General features: G+C 39.7%; 1 protein-coding gene across 2 annotated transcripts in view; it reads left to right on the top strand.

Annotated features, from left to right (window-relative positions):
• Window positions 1–17,933, top strand: part of ZHX3 (zinc fingers and homeoboxes 3) — a 130,811-nt gene that overhangs the window by 52,211 nt on the left and 60,667 nt on the right. The window lies entirely within an intron of this gene.

Raw genomic sequence — 17,933 nt, 5'->3', positions numbered from 1 at the left:
CTCCCCTCCAGAAAGGAGCCGCCCACATAGTCTCATGTATCTACTTGAGCCAAAAAGCTCACTCCTCACCAGTATCATTTTCTGTCTTGTAGTCCAGTCTCATCTCTGTCTGAAGAGTTGGCTTTGGGAATGGTTCCAGTCTTGGGCTAACAGAAGATCTGGAGACCATGACCTCCGGGGTCCTTCTAGTCTCAGTCAGACCATTGAGTCTGGTCTTTTTACAAGAATTTGAGGTCTGTGCTCTCCTGTTCCCTCAGGGGTTCTCTGTTGTGTTCCCTGTCACAGCAGTCATCGGTTGTAGCTGGGCACCATCTAGTTCTTCTGGTCTCAGACTGATGTAGTCTCTGGTTTATGTGGCCCTTTCTGTCTCTTGGGATCATAATTACCTTGTGTCTTTGGTATTCTTCATTCTCTTTTGCTCCAGGTGGGTTGAGGGGAATTTTTTTTTTTTAATTATTGATTTAATACAGAAGACAGACTAACAAATAATCAGTGTAAATATTCGTAGTCTTCACTTTATGAAATGGATGTGGCCTATTAACATTTTTTAAAGATAAATCTTTTACATTATTTTCTATTATATCATTAATAATTCTTCTCCAGTATACTAAGTAGAAATTATTGGAAAGAAAGAAGAGGAAATGGAGGTAGAGTCATTGATGACCTATGATACTAGAAGTTTCTGTGCTACAGCATCCTGAACTAGACAATGCCATGGCAGCATCATTCTTTCTCCACAAACCTCAGGACCACCCAGCCCATGGGAGTTTTCCCACAATTGTAGAACTTCCTGCCTGAGGTGAAGTTCTTCCCTGTCCTTCAGTGATAGATTTCGGCATGGCTCCTGTTGGATATATGATATATTCCAGCTTGATCATTCTTTAATTTTGAGTCTGAAGGGTTAGTAAAAAAAAAAAAAAAGAAAAAAATTATTTAGTGGCTTTGTTTTATCAGTCCTCTAAGCTAAAAATGGGATAAGACAAGTTTATTTGCAAGTAAACATGTGCACACATTTACTAGTACTTGTCCCCACACTGACTCTGCTTCAGCCACACTGGGCTCCTTGGTGTTTTTCAGTCGATCCAGAAATGCTCCTGCCTCGAGGCTGTTTTACTTGCTGTTCCCTCTGCTTCAGATATGCTCCTGCCCTTATTCTCCTTCAGGTTTCTATTTCAAAGTGACCTTATCAGTGATGGTTTCTGTGACACCCTCAATTAAAAGTGACACCTTACCGCACCCTGGAATTTCCTATCTTCTCTGTCCTGCTTTATTTTTTCCATAGCACTTATCACCTTCTGACTACTACATACAAACACTTGTTAGATTGGCTGTCTCCTGGCCCTGCCTCCACACCTACACACATTCCTAGCATATAAACTTCACAAAGGCAAGAACTTTATCTTCACCACTGTATCCCCTGGATTAGAACAGTGTTGGAGAGTAGGTGCTCAGAATGAATGAAGGAAGCATGCTTGTGTTACCAGGGTAAAGATTTGGGGATCATGTGATTAGATTGAAAACGAGTAGAGGTAATCAGGGAAAACTTTGTGGAGGAGGTATCTTTTTTTTTTTTTAATTTAAATAATACTTTATTGTATTTTTGGTGAAGGTTTACACAGCACTTTAGGTTCCCATTCAACAATTTCTACACACATTGTTCAGTGACATTGTTTACATTATCAATATCTCTATTCTGGTTGTTCCATTTCCATTAAAATAGTTTCCCTGCCCTCTTACCTCTTCATCTTTGTTTTAAAGTAATTGTTGACCATTTGCTCTCATATAGGGTGACTTTTTTTATATTGTTCTTTAGGTGAAGGTTTACAGAGCAAATGAGTTTCTCACTGAACAGTTAATACACATATTGTTTTTTGACATTGGTTGCCAACCCCATGACATATCAGCACTCTCCCCTTCTCGACCTTGGGTTCCTCATTACCAGCTTTCCTGTGCCCTCCTGCCTTGTCCTTGCCCCTGGGCTGGTGTGCCATTTAGTATGTGGAGGAGGTATCTTAAAGTGTGTATTAAAAGTATAATAAACAGAAGGACTTAAAAATCATTGTCAAAAATAGCAGTTTGATCTAGAAGGTAATTTAGAATCACTTCAGGAATATAAGTGGCAGATCAGATACTGATACTAAAGAATCAGGCATAAAATATTACTTAAACAGAAATGTCTAGGAAAGCTTTAGGCAGTAAAAGATTGGGAAGTGAGCAAAAAGACTGAGAGGTTCAGATGGAGGGTGACTTGAAAGAGGCACTTAGTGGTCAGAATAGAGGGCAACAGGTGGGCTTTAGCATCAATGCCTGTTGCAGGGGACTGGTAGGAAGAGGACATTGTGTGTGGTGACTGGAGATTGCAGTGGGGGAAACTTAATGGGAAAGGCAAAGTTAAATGGGGATCACCAGGAATTTTCTGTTAGTCTCTGTACTTACTGCCTGGTGACACTGAGCCATCTTGCCTAGCTCCAGTTTACCTCATTTCTCCCATTCCACTCCTACCTATCGAGTATGATGTTTTGTTTATTGTACATATTGTGCCTTTTCTATTCCACCTTTGAGATCTTTTAAAATGAATCTCTCACTTTTTTTTAAATTAATTTGTATTGTGCTTTAAGTGAAAGTTTACAAATCAAGTCAGTCTCTCATACAAAAATTTATATATACCTTGCTATACACTCCTAATTGCTCTCCCCGTAATGAGACAGCACACTCGTTCCCTCCACTTTCTCTCCTCTTGTCCATTCGGGCAGCTTCTGTCCCCCTCTGCCCTCTCATTTCCCATCCACACAGGAGATGCCAGCATAGTCTCATTGTCTACTTGATCCAAGAAGCTCATTCTTCACCAGTATCATTTTCCATCCCATATTCCAATCCAATCCCTGTCTGAAGAGTTGGCTTTGGGAATGGTTCCTGTCCTGGGCTAACAGAAGGTCTGGGGACCATGGCCTCCGGGTTCCTTCTAGTCTCAGTCAGACCATTAAGTCTGGTCTTATGAGAATTTGGGATCTGCATCCCACTGCTCTCCTGCTCCCTCAGGGGTTCTCTGTTGTGTTCAGGGCAGTCATTGGTTGTGGCCGGGTACCATCTAGTTCTTCTGGTCTCAGGCTGATGTAGTCTCTGGTTTATGTGGTCCTTTCTGTCTCTTGGGCTCATAATCACCTTGTGTCCTTGGTGTTCTTCATTCTTCCTTGCTCCAGGTGGGTTGAGACCAACTGATGCATCTTAGATGGCTGCTTGCTAGCATTTAAGACCCCAGACACCAGTCTCCAAAGTGGGATGCAGAATAGATTTTATTATACCAATTGACTTAGGTATTCCCTGAAACCATGGTCCCCAAACCCCTGCCCCTGCTATGCTGGCCTTTGAAGTGTTCATTTTATTCAGGAAACTTCCTTGCTTTTGGTTTAGTCCAGTTTTGTTCACCTCTCCTGTATTGTGTGTTGTCTTTGCCTTCTCCTAAAGTCGTTCTTATCTACTATCTAATTAGTGGAAGCCTCTCTTCCTCCCTGCCTCCCTCCCCGCTCTCGTAACCGTCAAAGAATATTTTCTTCTCTGTTTAAACTATTTCTCCAGTTCTTATAATAGTGGTCTCATACAATATTTGTCCCTTTGCAACTGAGTAATTTCACTCAGCATAATGTCTTCCAGATTTCTCCATGTTATGAAATATTTCATGGACTCTCACTTTTGAAGGCACATACCACTTGGACACAAAGATTGCATGTGTAGGAATTTATCTCATATATAACCTCATAGCGGAAACCCTGGTGGCGTAGTAGTTAAGTGCTATGGCTGCTAACCAAAGGGTTGGCAGTTCAAACCTGCTAGGTGCTCCTTGGAGACTCTACGGGGTAGTTCTACTCTGTCCTATAGGGTCTGTATGAGTCGGAGTCAACTTGACAGCACTGGGTTTGGTTTTTTTTGTGGGGGGGTATAACCTTGTATAGGTATGCAGGTAATCGTGTACCACCTCAACCTCTATTAAGTCCTTATTCCTGCTTTTCTCCACTTAGAGAATAACTATCTCTGACTGCTATCCTTAAGTTGTGACCATGGGTCATGTACCCCTCCACTTGCTCAGGTGTTAACTGCCTGCCTCTTAGCCTAAACTTTGATGGCCTGGAGACATTTGCACGGGAGCTAACTCTGGCCCCTGTCAGTTTTCTTCTTTTGGACTCTTCCCTTACAGCAGTCTTTCTCTTCCCTTTTGTGAATATCATGAGTGATTACCCTTTTTGCATTGCATTTTTAGGTGTTTAGATAATTAAATATATAGCAGTGGTATTTCTTCTAGGCTGGACATTGGAGTTGTCTCAAGGGCTTTATAAAATACTAATGCCTGGTCCTACCCATAGATTCTGAGACAGTGTCTGGGGTGAGGTTTGCACATTGACATGTTTATAAGCTGCCCAGGTGATTTTCACGTGTGGTCAAGTTTGAATACCAGAAATGCTATTGATTTTTCTATATTGGTGAAAACTTTGATCATTTTAAACTCATTATAACCATTTAAGTGATTCCTTTGGACTTTTTAAGGATACAATAGTGTTATATATAAAAATAATATCTTGTCCCTGCCTTTACAATATTTGTGTCTCATTTCTTTTCATATTGCTTAGTATTAGAAGGAATTTCTGATACCTATATTAAGAGTGATGATAGAATTCTTTCTCATTTTGTGCCTATTTTTAATGACTACATGGCTCATTTTTCCCCTCAAAATATAATACTAGCGTTTGATTTTAAGTAGCTACTATAATTGGGGTAAGAAAGTATACTTTTGTTATGTTTTCAGAATGTTTAAATTAAGAATGGGTATGGGATTTTAACAAATGCAATCTTGGTATCTCGTGACATGACACAATAAAAAAGTCCAGTATTCCGAGATTCTGTGTATTACTGCTTTCTTTTAAATTTTCGAGCATGAATTCTGAGTGAGCATTATCTGTAGTTTTTTCTCTTTTCATTATCTTCAGGCAGTTTTAGGATCAGGCTAGTAGAATAAACTAGATAAACTCCATCTTGCCCTATGTTTAGGCGTAGTTTCTGTAACATATGAATTACTTGTTTCTGGCTAGTTTGAAAGAATTCACTAATAAACCATCAGAGACTAGCTCTTTTTGGAGAGTGTAATTATTAGTTTTTTTTTTTTTTTTTAAGATGCTGGTCTACTTCGGTATTTTGTTTTTATCAGTATTAGAATTTTACATTTTTAATAGAAAATACATCTAAATTTATTAACATATACATTGTTTATTGCTTATTTTCATGTCCTCCTTTTCTAACTTTGTACATTTTCTTTTTTTCATAGTTACATTGACTACTTTTAGTCGAAATGTAAAATTTTAAAAAAGTACAAAAGAATATAGTGAAAAGTCAGTTTTCCGTTGACTCCTATTCCAAGACCAACTAGTTCCCTTCTGGTAGGCAGCAAACTCCTGCCAGTTTCTTATGAATCCTTCCAAAGTATTTTGTTTTTCACTTTCAAAATCTAGTTTCTCTCTCTCTCTCTTTGTTTTCTCTAGGTATTCTTCAGCTTCTTTTTTCTCAATATTATTAGTTATGTGTTTTTGTTTATTTTTTGTAACAAAGCAGTGCTTGTCCTCTAAGTACTGTTTTTCATAGTCTAGATTCCTTGTGTAGAGATTTTGCTGTATTTTCTAACTTCCTTATTGTTCTTTCAGAACTTTATCTTTCATAAGCAGAATATTGTTGGATTTTTGTTGTTGGTTCAACCAGTCTTGAAGGTTCTGTAGTTTATGTGGGAATTCATAGTTGCTATTGTTGTGTCCTGTTTTCTGTGTATTACTTGCTGCTTAATTTTTATATCTTAAATGTCTCTTTTGGATTATACCTTCTCTTTTATGGAATATTATTTGTTTCCTTTTTGTTTTTAAACAAATTTTAAAGGTGACCAATCTTTTGAATTCTCTTAGTGCTAAAAATAACATTTCTTTCTATATCTGTTTACTACTATCAAAGCAAGAGCAGGAACTTTCTTCTCTTGCCATATAAGGAAACGCAATTTCTCCCTCTTTTGGCATCCCCTCTTACTGTTTATCTATCCCCACCCTAAATTATCTTCTCCTTTCACATTTTACATTTGTTCTATGAGGTGTACTAATTCTTCTGAAGTTCAGCCGGGCACTCATGCTGTCCTTGATTCAGGCAGTCAGTTAACACCCACTGAGGCCTCACTCTGAGCCAGAGGGACTCTGAGCTAGGTGCAGGAGATAGAAAGGTAAAGATAATTCTGCCTTCAAAGTTCCCTTTCTGGTTGAGGAGGTGGCATGACATGCAAACCAACAATGGCAAAAGTGTCAGGTGTACGGGACACCCAGAGGAGGGAGGGAGTGACATTTGGGGAGCCAGTGAAGGCTTCTGGAGCAGGGACTTTGAAGCTGACTCTCAGTGTACCCATAGGGCTTTGTCAGATAGAGGATGAATCAAAAGCATGAAAGCCTAAGGGTGTACAAGTGTATCACCTGTTCTTGGGAATGGCTGGAGAGAGGCTGGACAGAGGGATGCTGGGGCCAGATTGTGAAGCGCCGTGAATGCCTGACCACTAACTTTCATTTCATACCCTGTGGGCCACACCGCAAAGGTTTTAAAGCAGGGGAATAACACTCTCAAGTTTATTTTTTAGGAAGATAATTCGGCTGTTGTATGAAGCACAGACTGCTGCAGGGTGGGAAATCAGATTAGTGGCTCTGGCAGTCATCAAGAGAGATGATGAGAGCTTGCACAAGGCAGTAGTGGTGGTAGTGGAAAAAAGCAGATGAGGTGTTTGAGGCAGAACCTAAAAACACTAATGACTGACTTGGGAGGATTGGGAATTAGAGGACAATTTGGAGGGGTTTTTGTTTGTTTGTTTTAGGGAAGGCAATGATAGATGGTGGAACTATTGACCAACTAATGGAGTGTGGAGTGAGGGGGTGGGGAGAGTAATTGGGAGAGAGGCAGAGGAGAGTTTGTTTTGGAACTTGATGAATTTGAGAAACCTACAGATATCTAGGAAAACATGTCTAATAGCAGTTGGAAATATGGGTCCGAAACTCAGGTGAAATGTGGGGGCTGGAGATAAAGGTGGGACACACTTGAAGGAGGATGTCGAAGCCATAAGAATAGGTATAAACCCCCCCCCCCCCCCAGGTAGACAGAAATGAAAAGAGCTGAGGGTAAGCTTTTGGCGGAGACCAGCCTTTATGTGCAGGAAATGGAAACATATTGAGCGCTATAATAGGCATCCAGCACAGGGTGGCTAGAGCTTTTACAGACGGCTTCTTTTATCTTCTCAACAGTCCTGTGTATGGAAATTATTATCACCCGACTTTGTGGGTCTGGAAACTACTACTCAGTTACTAAGCTAGTAAGTGGGATTGCAAACCAGGCCCAAATGCCATGTTTATGCTAGAGAAGAGGTAGGAGAGAAGCAGAAAAGAGTGGCGTGGAAGAGATGATCTATTACAGGATGCGGTGGCCAGCAGCGGCACACATCACCCAGAGGTCAAGCAGGGTAAGGAGGAAGCCAAGTCACTGGTTTTCTCAATTAGAAAACTGATGGTGACCACAGCATGCTCAGTTCCCAGGGAGTACCTATGTTAGCTTGCCCTAGAGGGTGGGTGAGGTGAGGAAATGCAGGCAACAGCCACGAACTGCAGCTCTTGAAAACAATTCAGTGGCAGAGGGATGACAAGGGGGGGATGGGAGGGTGGGATGGAGAGAAGTGACATCTTTGTGTGTGTCGTGTGTTTTCAGATGATAGCTTGATTTGCTCACCTTCTTTTTATTTTTAATAACATTTTATTGTGTTTTTGGTACAAGTTTACACAGAAAGTTAGGCTCCTGTTTGACAATTTCCATACAAACTGATCAATGACATAAGTTACATTTTTCACATTGTGTCAGCATTCTCTTTAATTGTGTCCTGGCTGTTCCATTTCCAGTACTTCAGTTTCCCTGTCCCCTTCTCTGCTTTGCTTTGTATTAAATGACCTTCTGGACTCATACAGATGTTTTTTAGTAGAGCACCAGTCTATTGGGTAATATCCTTTATTTTCCATGTCATTCTGCTTGTCTGCTAAAAAGTGATCTTAAGGAATAGTTTTGGTTCAAGCATATATGTATACATATATGCCTCTGCCATATATGCCTCTGCCATATATGCCTCTACCCATCCATATGGGATCCTGGACTCATTCTTTGTTCTTTGCTGGAGTTGTTGCTCTCTTACATATGTCAAATTCTTTGGTACACGTATCCTTTTCTCATGAGCACTTCTCATGAGACATCATTCTTAGCAAAATCATTTACTTTGGTCATGCTATGCTCACTACTCTCACATTCGGTGCCACTTTTCCCATCACCAGAAAATAACAAGTATTTATGATTTAGAGCATGCTTCCGCCTTCGTCACCTCCTCCCCCAGTAACCACCAATGAATACTGGTCTCTTTATATGTGTCTGTTCTTCTTATAAAAGAGGGATCATACAATATTTGTCCTTATGAGCTTGACTTATTTCACTTAACATTATGCTCTCCAGGTCCATCCATATTATAATATATTTTACAAACTCTTCTTGTTCCTTCTGGGTGCATAATATTCCATTGCTTGTATGTAGTGCATTTTGCTTATCCATCCATCTGCTGATGGGCACTTCAGTTGTTTCCATTCTTTTGCTATCATGAATAAAGCTGCAGTGAACACAGGTGTACATAAGTCTGTTCATGTCACTGCTTTTAGGTGTCTAGGGTATATACCTAGGAATGGGATTGCTGAATTGTAGGGTAGTTTTTTTTTTCTACTACTAGTTTTTGAGGAAACGCCATATTGTTTTCCATAGTGGTTGTACCATTTTACAGTCCTACTAGCAATGAAGAAGGGTTCCAATGTCCCCACATCCTCGCTAGCATTTGTTGTTATCTGTTTTGTTTTTTTTAATCACTGCCTTATAAGCCAGAGTGAGATAATAACCTCATTGTAGTTTTGATTTGCCTCTCTGATGGCTAATGATCATGCTCACTTTTTTTTTTCCCTGGGGGTCCTATATCATAGAGTGTCTTGTCTCTGGACTCATCATGTTACTAAAAAAAATCAAAAGTAACTCTGCTAGATTCTCTTTACATAGTCTGCTTGTTGAGCTTGTTTACTTGGACTTCTTTTTCCTCCTACACATTGTTTTCAGATGTCTCCAGTTGTGTCTTAGCGACCCTCTTTGATTGCTAATTATGTGTGAGACCTGGAAGCTCCTTCTTATTTCTTCTCTCAGATCTTTCCATCCTGGAAGTGATTTCCTTCTGTCATTTGACTCTTTGGTCCAATTCACCTTCCTCTAGAACTGTAATTCATAGATTGTGTCTCTCCTCTAAATGATCTTTTTTCTTTTCTTGCATTCTGTAGGGTCGCTATGAGTTGAAATCGACTCGATGGCACTGGGTTTGGTTGTTTGGTTTTGCATTCTTTGACAACAGGAGAGCATGGTGGCTAAAAGCATGGGCCCTGAAACCAGGCTGCCTGGGCTCAAATTCTGGCTCCGCCAACTACTAGCTCAGTGACCTTGAGTGAATTACTTAGCCACATTGTGCCTCAATTTCCTCATCTGTGAACTGGAGGTAATAATAGTAGCTACTACCAAGGGTAGAAACCCTGGTGGCATAGTGGTTAAGTGCTATGGCTGCTAAGCAAGAGGTCACAGTTCAAATCCACCAGGTGCTCCTTGGAAACCCTATGGGGCAGTTCTACTCTGACCTATGGGGTCATGTGAGTCGGAATCGACTCAACAGCAGTGGGTTTGTTTTTTTTTTTTTCATTACCAAGGATTGTGGTGAGGCTTAAATGAGATAAAAAAATTTTTTTTAAATGAGATACTGCATGTAAAGTGCTTAGAAGGGACAGCATTCAACATACGCCTGTGCTCAACCATTGTTAGCTGCTATTTTTGTTAGTATACTAGGGAAAAATAGTAGGTGAGTTTACCTTATCCTGGTTGTCATTTGGACCATATAAATGAGTGGTAAATTTACAGATTGTTGGAGCCTTACTGCATGAAGTAGCAACTGACAAGCCCTGGCAATCAGGTGGCATTCCCTCAAGTTTTTAAAGAGCTCAGGAATGGACAATTTTAACCTTGGTCCAGTTAAGGAACCTGGAGTTGCAGATGGCCAGTCTATGACTACATGGCTCCCATGGAAGTGTTTGGTTAGTGCCCCTGAAAAACAGGCCAGAAATTTTATTTCTATCTTAGTGAATAGCTCTTCCCAAAATTGTTATTTATTTTAGCTACCCAATCATCCTGTCTGCAAATAACATTTCTAACTCCCTATGCAATACACTGAAACCTGTGAGAGCCAGTCCAAAGGGACTGCCTGGCTTTTCTGGGTCTCACAAGTCTTCTGCCTTTGACAAGATGTGGCCGTCACTTTTCTATTGGTCTCTATTTAGTGGGTAATATTTGAGTCTTCCTTCTCTGACAGGTTTCCACCTTACACAGGTTCCAGCTTTCACAGGCTTTACTGTGCGTGCCAGTCTTATTTCAGTTGTCTTGTTGCATTGGTCACAACTTCAGAAGTATTCAAGATGATAATACTGGCCTCATCCCCACAGCCCCCCTTTTTGACATTTGACTTAGAAGAGATATACTATCAACTTACATAAGCACCGGAAACCCTGGTGGTGTAGTGGTTAAGTGCTATGGCTGCCAACCAAAGGGTCGGCAGTTCGAATCTGCCAGGCGCTCCTTGGAAACTCTATGGGGCAGTTCTACTCTGTCCTATAGGGTCGCTATGAGTCAGAATCGACTTGACGGCCCTGGGTTTGGTTTTTGGTTTGGTATATAAGCACCTTTTTATTTTCTCTAGATCTTAGTCTTCAATTAGGAACGAATGTTATCAAATGACTTTCTCGTATTCATTGAAATATTCATTAGGTTTTTCTCATTTAACTTTTTTATTTTGTGTCATAACATTGAACTTCTTTATCTTGAACCATCATTCTGCTCTGGGTCCAATCCGTAATCAGGTTTGGTTACTTTTTTTATCATTTAATGTTTTGGGCAGTAATTTAAACAATTTTAATCTGTATTTATCCAGAGCTGTTATCTATAGCAAGGTTCCTTCCTGATCTTATTGAGATATTTAAAGGTAATGTATACCCTTTGTATAAAGTTCAAATAATACAATATTTATAGACTAAATAAAAAATAAAACTCACTTCAACTTCCTAATGATCTTATTTTCACAGAGTAATTAATGTTGGGTTTATTCTGATGTTTTCTAGAATTTTTCTACACATTTACATATACAGGCAGCCCCCAGATTATGAACGAGTTCTCTTCCTAAGCCTGTCTTTAGTTGAATTTGTGTTGTTGTTGTTGTTAGGTGCCGTTGAGTCAGTTCCGACTCATAGCGACTCTATGCACAACAGAACAAAACACTGCCCGGTCCTGCGCCATCCTTTCAATCCTTGTTATGTTTGAGCTCATTGTTGCAGCCACTGTGTCAGTCCACCTAGTTGCGGGTCTTCCTGTTTTCCGCTGACCCTGTACTCTGCCAAGCATGATGTCCTTCTCCAGGGACTCATCCCTCCTGACAACATGTCCAAAGTATGTAAGACGCAGTCTCACCATCCTTGCCTCTAAGGAGCATTCTGGCCACACTTCTTCCAAGACAGATTTGTTCATTCTTTTGGCAGTCCATGGTATATTCAATATTCTTCACCAACACCACAATTCAAAGGCATCAACTCTTCTTCGGTCTTCCTTATTCATTGTCCAGCTTTCACATGCATATGATATGATTGCAAATACCATGGCTTGGGTCAGGCGCACCTTAGTCTTCAGGGTGACATCTTTGCTCTTCAACACTTTGAAGAGGTTTTTTGCAGCAGATTTGCCCAACGCAATGTGTCTTTTGATTTCTTGACTGCTGTTTCCATGTCTGTTGATTGTGGATCCAAGTAAAGTGAAATCCTTGACAACTTCAATTTTTTTCTCCGTTTATCATGATGTTGCTCATTGGTCCAGTTGTGAGGATTTTTGTTTTCTTTATGTTGAGGTGTAATCCATACTGAAGGCTGTGGTCTTTGATCTTCATTAGTAAGCACTTCAAGTCCTCTTCACCTTCAGCAAGCAAGGTTGTGTCGTCTGCATAACACAGGTTGTTAATGAGTCTTCCTCCAATCCTGATGCCCCGTTCTTCTTCATATAGTCCAGCTTCTCGTACTATTTGTTCAGCATACAGATTAAATAGGTATGGTGAAAGAATACAACCCTGACGCACACCTTTCCTGACTTTAAACCAATCAGTATCCCCTTGTTCTGTCTGAACAACTGCCTCTTGGTCTATGTAAAGGTCCCTCATGAGCACAATTAAGTATTCTGGAATTCTCATTCTTCCCAGTGTTATCCATAGTTTGTTATGATCCACACAGTCGAATGCCTTTGCATAGTCAATAAAACACAGGTGAACATCCTTCTGGTATTCTCTGCTTTCAGCCAGGATCCATCTGACATCAGCAATGATATCCCCGAATTTGTGTAAGTCAGATCAATTAGGTACAGTTTGTCTCTAACATCAGTTAGTCAAATGTTTGTCTTAGTATATAATACATAGTGTATCTTTCTGTGCATGAAAAACATTAAAGAAACACTTTCAGATATACTAAAACATCTTTAACATAATAATACAGTAATAATGTTTTAATGTGCATTGCAAAGTAGCACCCATTATTTATTACATACCACTGTATGTACCTAATATAATAGGCTTTACAGGGTCGGTTCATAATTCTGGTTGTACGTAAGTTGGACATCATAACCTGAGGACTGCCTACATGTTTCCTTTTCTTTCTCCTTTTTACCCTCCTTTTTTTTCTTTTGCTCTGTCTTTTTTTTTTTTTTAATGGAATCATTGTATCCTTATAGTCCTGTAACTTCATTTTCTACTTAGCGGTATATCATGGACATCTCTCTACATCCATGCATATACACCTTCTGTGTTCTTTTTAACAGCTGCAGAGTATTCTGTAAGTTATTTGCAATTTTTTGCTAACACTACAGAAGTATCCTGGTGCATATTTGTATGTGTATGTATTCTACAGGACAGGTTACTAAAAATGGCATTGCAGCTCAAAGGGTGATGAATGGGACGGGTTACTTAGTCTAATTAGTGAGCTCCTATAGTTGTATGCAAAATAATGGTGTGTATATATATTGTGTATTTTCTGAGAATGAGAGCCCATAGATCAGATTGATGAAGAGTTCACTGGCCCAAAAAAGGAAAGAATTATCAGCATACAAAATTAAGAAACTTGGCTAAAGTTCATAGTGGGGCTGGGATTTAAACCCAGAATATCTGACCCTAGTGGTATCAAAAAGGGAAAAAGGTTCAGGTGGGATATACACCAAATGATCCACAATGATTCTTTTTTTTTTTTGCAATTAAGATGTGTTACTTTTATAAGCAGAAGAAAAAAAAAAAGCTCAGTAAGCAATAAAAAAGTAATTGCGTGCATGACAAATGGTAAGGAGAATTCATATTGAACTAATCTCTTGGGTTTTTAAGGAGAGCAAGCAGGCTTGTGAATAAGGGACCATAGACTTTTAAGAAACCTTTCACAGAACTTGCATAATCTCAAAAAAAAAAAAAACTCCCTCAAGAGTTTTATTAACTATAAAGGAAAAGATAGTAACTTGACAGAGGAGAAATCCAGCAGAAATCATCAGCATCACCAATAATAAGATATATCAACACCATGAACCCCTTAATATGGTACACTAAGAAGAATATAACATCATTTCTGTGATAATTTTTGCCAGAAATTCATGACCTCAGTCTAATCATGAACCCAAATTGAGGAGCATTCTACCAAATAGCTGATCAATACTTTAAAAAAGTGTCTAGGACATGAATGACAAGAAAAGATTGAGAAACTGTCACAGACTTTGGGAGATAAAGGAGAAATAACTAAATGCAGTGGGATCCTGGAAAGTATACAAAATAGAAAGAGGACATTAGTATTAAAAACTAGTGAAATTTGAATAAGATCTTTAGTTAATAGTATTGTAACGATGTTAATACCCTGGTTCTTTTAAATATGCTATGATTATGTAAGATATTAACATTAGGGGAAGCTGAGGCACAGATATATGGAAGCTACTATTTTTTGCAACTTTTCTTTATGTCTAAAATTAGCTCAAAATAAAAAGTTTCTTAAAAAAGAAACCTTTGATAAAATTCCTTACAAAAGGTTTTTGGTCTCTTTTCTCTCTCATTTTTCTTTTAAATAAGAAACTGCTATGGGGTTAGTGAAACTATCCCATAGTATTTGGTACTGGGTAGAAACTAGCTTAAAAATAGGAAAGAAAGTTAGGGGTAAGTCCCATTCTTCAAGTAGTAAATGTTAATGATGACATTCTGCAGTGATGCCCCTAGTCTTATTTACTAACATGTTTAATTTCCCAGAATATTATAAAGGGTACAATAGTGAAAAACAAAGCGGATGGGAGATTTTCCTGAAATTTTTATAAGGCCAACTGGGCAGAAAATTAGTCAATACAAGATACTGCATTTAGGGGGAAAAAATTTTTTTTTCAAGCCAAACTCATGGGTCCCAAGACAACTTAGCACTATAAAGCTCTCTGAGGATATTGCCTCAGTGTTTGCTGCTGTGGCCAAAGTGACCTGAAGACTGGTGCACATCCATGAGGAGGCGACCAGACCCAAGCAGTTCTCTGGAGACATGTAGATGGAGGTCCCTCCTTTGTCATTAGGAAGCAGCCAAGCTAAGGCCAAGCTTCTGTTTTCTATAAATAGAAAAATCTTTAAAACTCAGGGTGTATAACAGGTTCACATGTAGAACGTTGCAGAGGGACAGCAGGATGGGTGTCTGCATGGAGGACTTGGAAGATAGGACTGTCACAGTGTGTCTGGCTCTGTCCACAGGAGGGGAGATGTGCATTGGCCTGGGGAAGACCTTCTGGCTGCTGCAGAACTTGGCGTGCTAGATATGCAGGTTGAAAACCCTCTAAAGAGCTCTAAATTTGTTCCTCAGGCAGCTCTCTGATTAGGGATTCTGTTTCCCAGATGCCCGGGATGCCAGGAGAGGATAGCCCTGGGTAAATGACAGGAACAGCGAGGCTCCTAGAAAGCTATGTTGTAGTGGTATGCTATTAAGTGGATTCCAACTCATAGCCACCCTCCCGATAAGACAGAATAGGGTTTCCCCATAGGGTTTCCAAGGCTGTAAATCTTTATGGGAGCAGATCACCAAGTCTTTTCTCCTGCAGAGACACAGTCAGGTTCCAACTGACGACCTTTTGGTTAGTAGCCTAGCGCTTAAGCATTGCACCACCAGGGCTCCTTCCTGGAAAACTATAGCCCCTCTAAAAATGAGGGAAGAAATCTAGTTTGTCTCTGCTGAGTTCAGTTATTATTAAATCAGCTCTACCCCACCCAGTTAATATTTTAATAACCTTTTAGTGAACTGAAAAAAAAAATCATTTCTGAACTCACAACACTGGGGAATAGACCATTTACTTAATCAACAAGTATTTTTCGAGCACCCATTGTTGACAGGCACTCTATTAGGCCCTGAGAGTACAGCAGTGAGAAGACAGTCACATCCTTCCCCTGTGGAGCTCACAGGCCAGGACATTATTCCTCTGACCCAGGAACAGCCAGCCCACCTACCTCACTCAGTGGTGCCTTGGCTAAAAGGGCTTTGTTTGCACCAAGTTTGCCTGTATATAATACTAGAATTTTTAAAACTCTACACATATTTTATACTATGTTAATTTCCTTCCAACAGTGCTGAAAGGAAAAGGAAGAAGGTGTTTTCGTGTGTACGTCACATGTTTAATTTACACAATTTAGAAGCAGCATTTGGGCCCTTTCCCCCCTCTTTTTTATTTTGTTGAAAACGTATACACCAAAACATCCGCCAGCATAACAACTTTCCATTGACAACTCAATGACATAGATTACATTTTTCATCTTGTGCCACCATTACCACTATCCACATCCAAAACATCCCACCACCATTAACATAAACTCAATGCCCCCCAAACAAAAACTTCCCTTTCTGTCTCCCTCATACCTCTCGTAACCACTAATAATCTTTGGTTTCTATATATTTGCTTATTTCATATCAGTGAGATCATACAGTATTAGTCTTTTTGCAGTTGACTTATTTCACTCAGCCTAACGTTTTCGAGGTTCATCCGTGTTGTGGCATGCATCAGGACTTCATTTTTCTTTACAGTTGAGTGTATATACCACATTTTGTTTATCCTTTCATCTGTTGTTGGACATTTCAGTTATTTCTACCATGTGGATATCGTAAAAAGTACTGGAATAAACATGGGCATACAGCTTTTTGTTTTCTTTCCTGTCTTACTTCTTGTGGGTATATACCTAAGATTGGAATTGCTGGGTCATATGGTAATTCTATGTTGAACTTTTTGAGGAACCACCAAACTCTTTTTAACAGTGGCTGCACCATTTTACAGTCTCACCAGCAATGGATGCGGGTTCTAGTTTCTCTACAATTTTGTGAACACTTGGTTATTGTCTGTTTTTTTTTTTGTTGTTGTTTTTTGCCATTCTAACGGGGGTGGTTAAGAGCTGTGGCTGCTAACCAAAAGGTCAGCAGTTCAAATCCAAGTTGCTCCTTGGAAACCCTATGGGGCAGTTCTACTCTGCCCTATAGGGTGGTTATGAGTCGGAATCAACGTAATGGGTTTGGTTTGGTTTAATGGCTGATGCAGGAGCCCTGATGGCTCAATGGTTAAGTGCTCAGCTGCTAACTGAAAGGTGGCCAGTTTGAACCCACTAGCTGCTCCATGTGGGAAAGATGTGGCAATCTGCTTTCGTAAAGATTACAGCCTTGGAAATCCTTCGAAGCAGCTCTGCTCTGTCCTGTAGGATCACTGTGAGTCAGAATTGACTCAGACGACACAACAACAGTGGCTAATGATGTTGATCATCGTTTCATGTTCTTGTTGGCTATTTTAATATTCTCTTTGGTGAACTGTCCAAGTCTTTTGCCTTTTTTTTTTTTTAATTGGGTTGTTTTTTGTTGTTCAGTTGTCTGAGTTTTATATATATTTTGTATATGTTAGGCCTTTATCTGATATATGGCTCCTGAAAATTTTCTCCCAATCAATAGGTTGTGTTTTTCATTTTGTTGATAGAGCCCTTTGATGTGTACTTGGTCCCTTTAATCATAAAACCTAACCCTTTCCCTGGTTGCTTCTTTCAAGCTATGATGGTGAAGTCACTTTGGCAAGGCTTAGAGGGTTTGCTCCATGCCTATGGCAGTAAGAAATGTGTTTACCAAGGCATAGCAAACTCTGAGAGGTGTAGCATGGCCAGCTGGCAGCATCCAGAGGGAGCCAACCCTTTGCTACTGCTGCATGGACATTCCTCCCTTCCTGAATTTAATCTCTAGGGTCAGATTCCAAGTTGTAACTTCAAAGCAATGAACCAGCCAGAGTGGTATTAACTCAGTTCCACTACACTGTTAGTAACCTCTTGTGTGGCCCTTTCTCCAGGCACTACAGGCCTTTTTATTTAGCAGAGAGAGTTTTTTTTCAAATGTCCTCATGCCTTGAATTGGTAAAATGATTATATTAGCGAATTATTAGTTATTCTCCATAAGGAGTGCCATGGATGAATTATGAGCAGTGTTTACTAGATAGAAAAATCAAGGATTAGTTATTGGTTGACATAATAAATTTGCAGGATTCACCTCTACTAACCCATTGGAGTATATGAATAGGTGGTTATTGATTCAAAGCACTTCTGCAGAATAAAGTCCAAACTCATCAGCAGAGCCTTCTACCGTCCGATCTTAAAATTCCTTTTCCAGCCACAAGCTTCCAACCTACCTCTGTCTACATTTTGTTAAGCTCAAGTAGGCTGTCTCTACCAG

Source organism: Loxodonta africana, chromosome 24, assembly GCF_030014295.1.
Source record: "Loxodonta africana isolate mLoxAfr1 chromosome 24, mLoxAfr1.hap2, whole genome shotgun sequence".
In the NCBI taxonomy this organism is placed as follows: Eukaryota; Metazoa; Chordata; class Mammalia; order Proboscidea; family Elephantidae; genus Loxodonta; species Loxodonta africana.
This window is presented reverse-complemented; position numbering and strand designations above follow the sequence as displayed.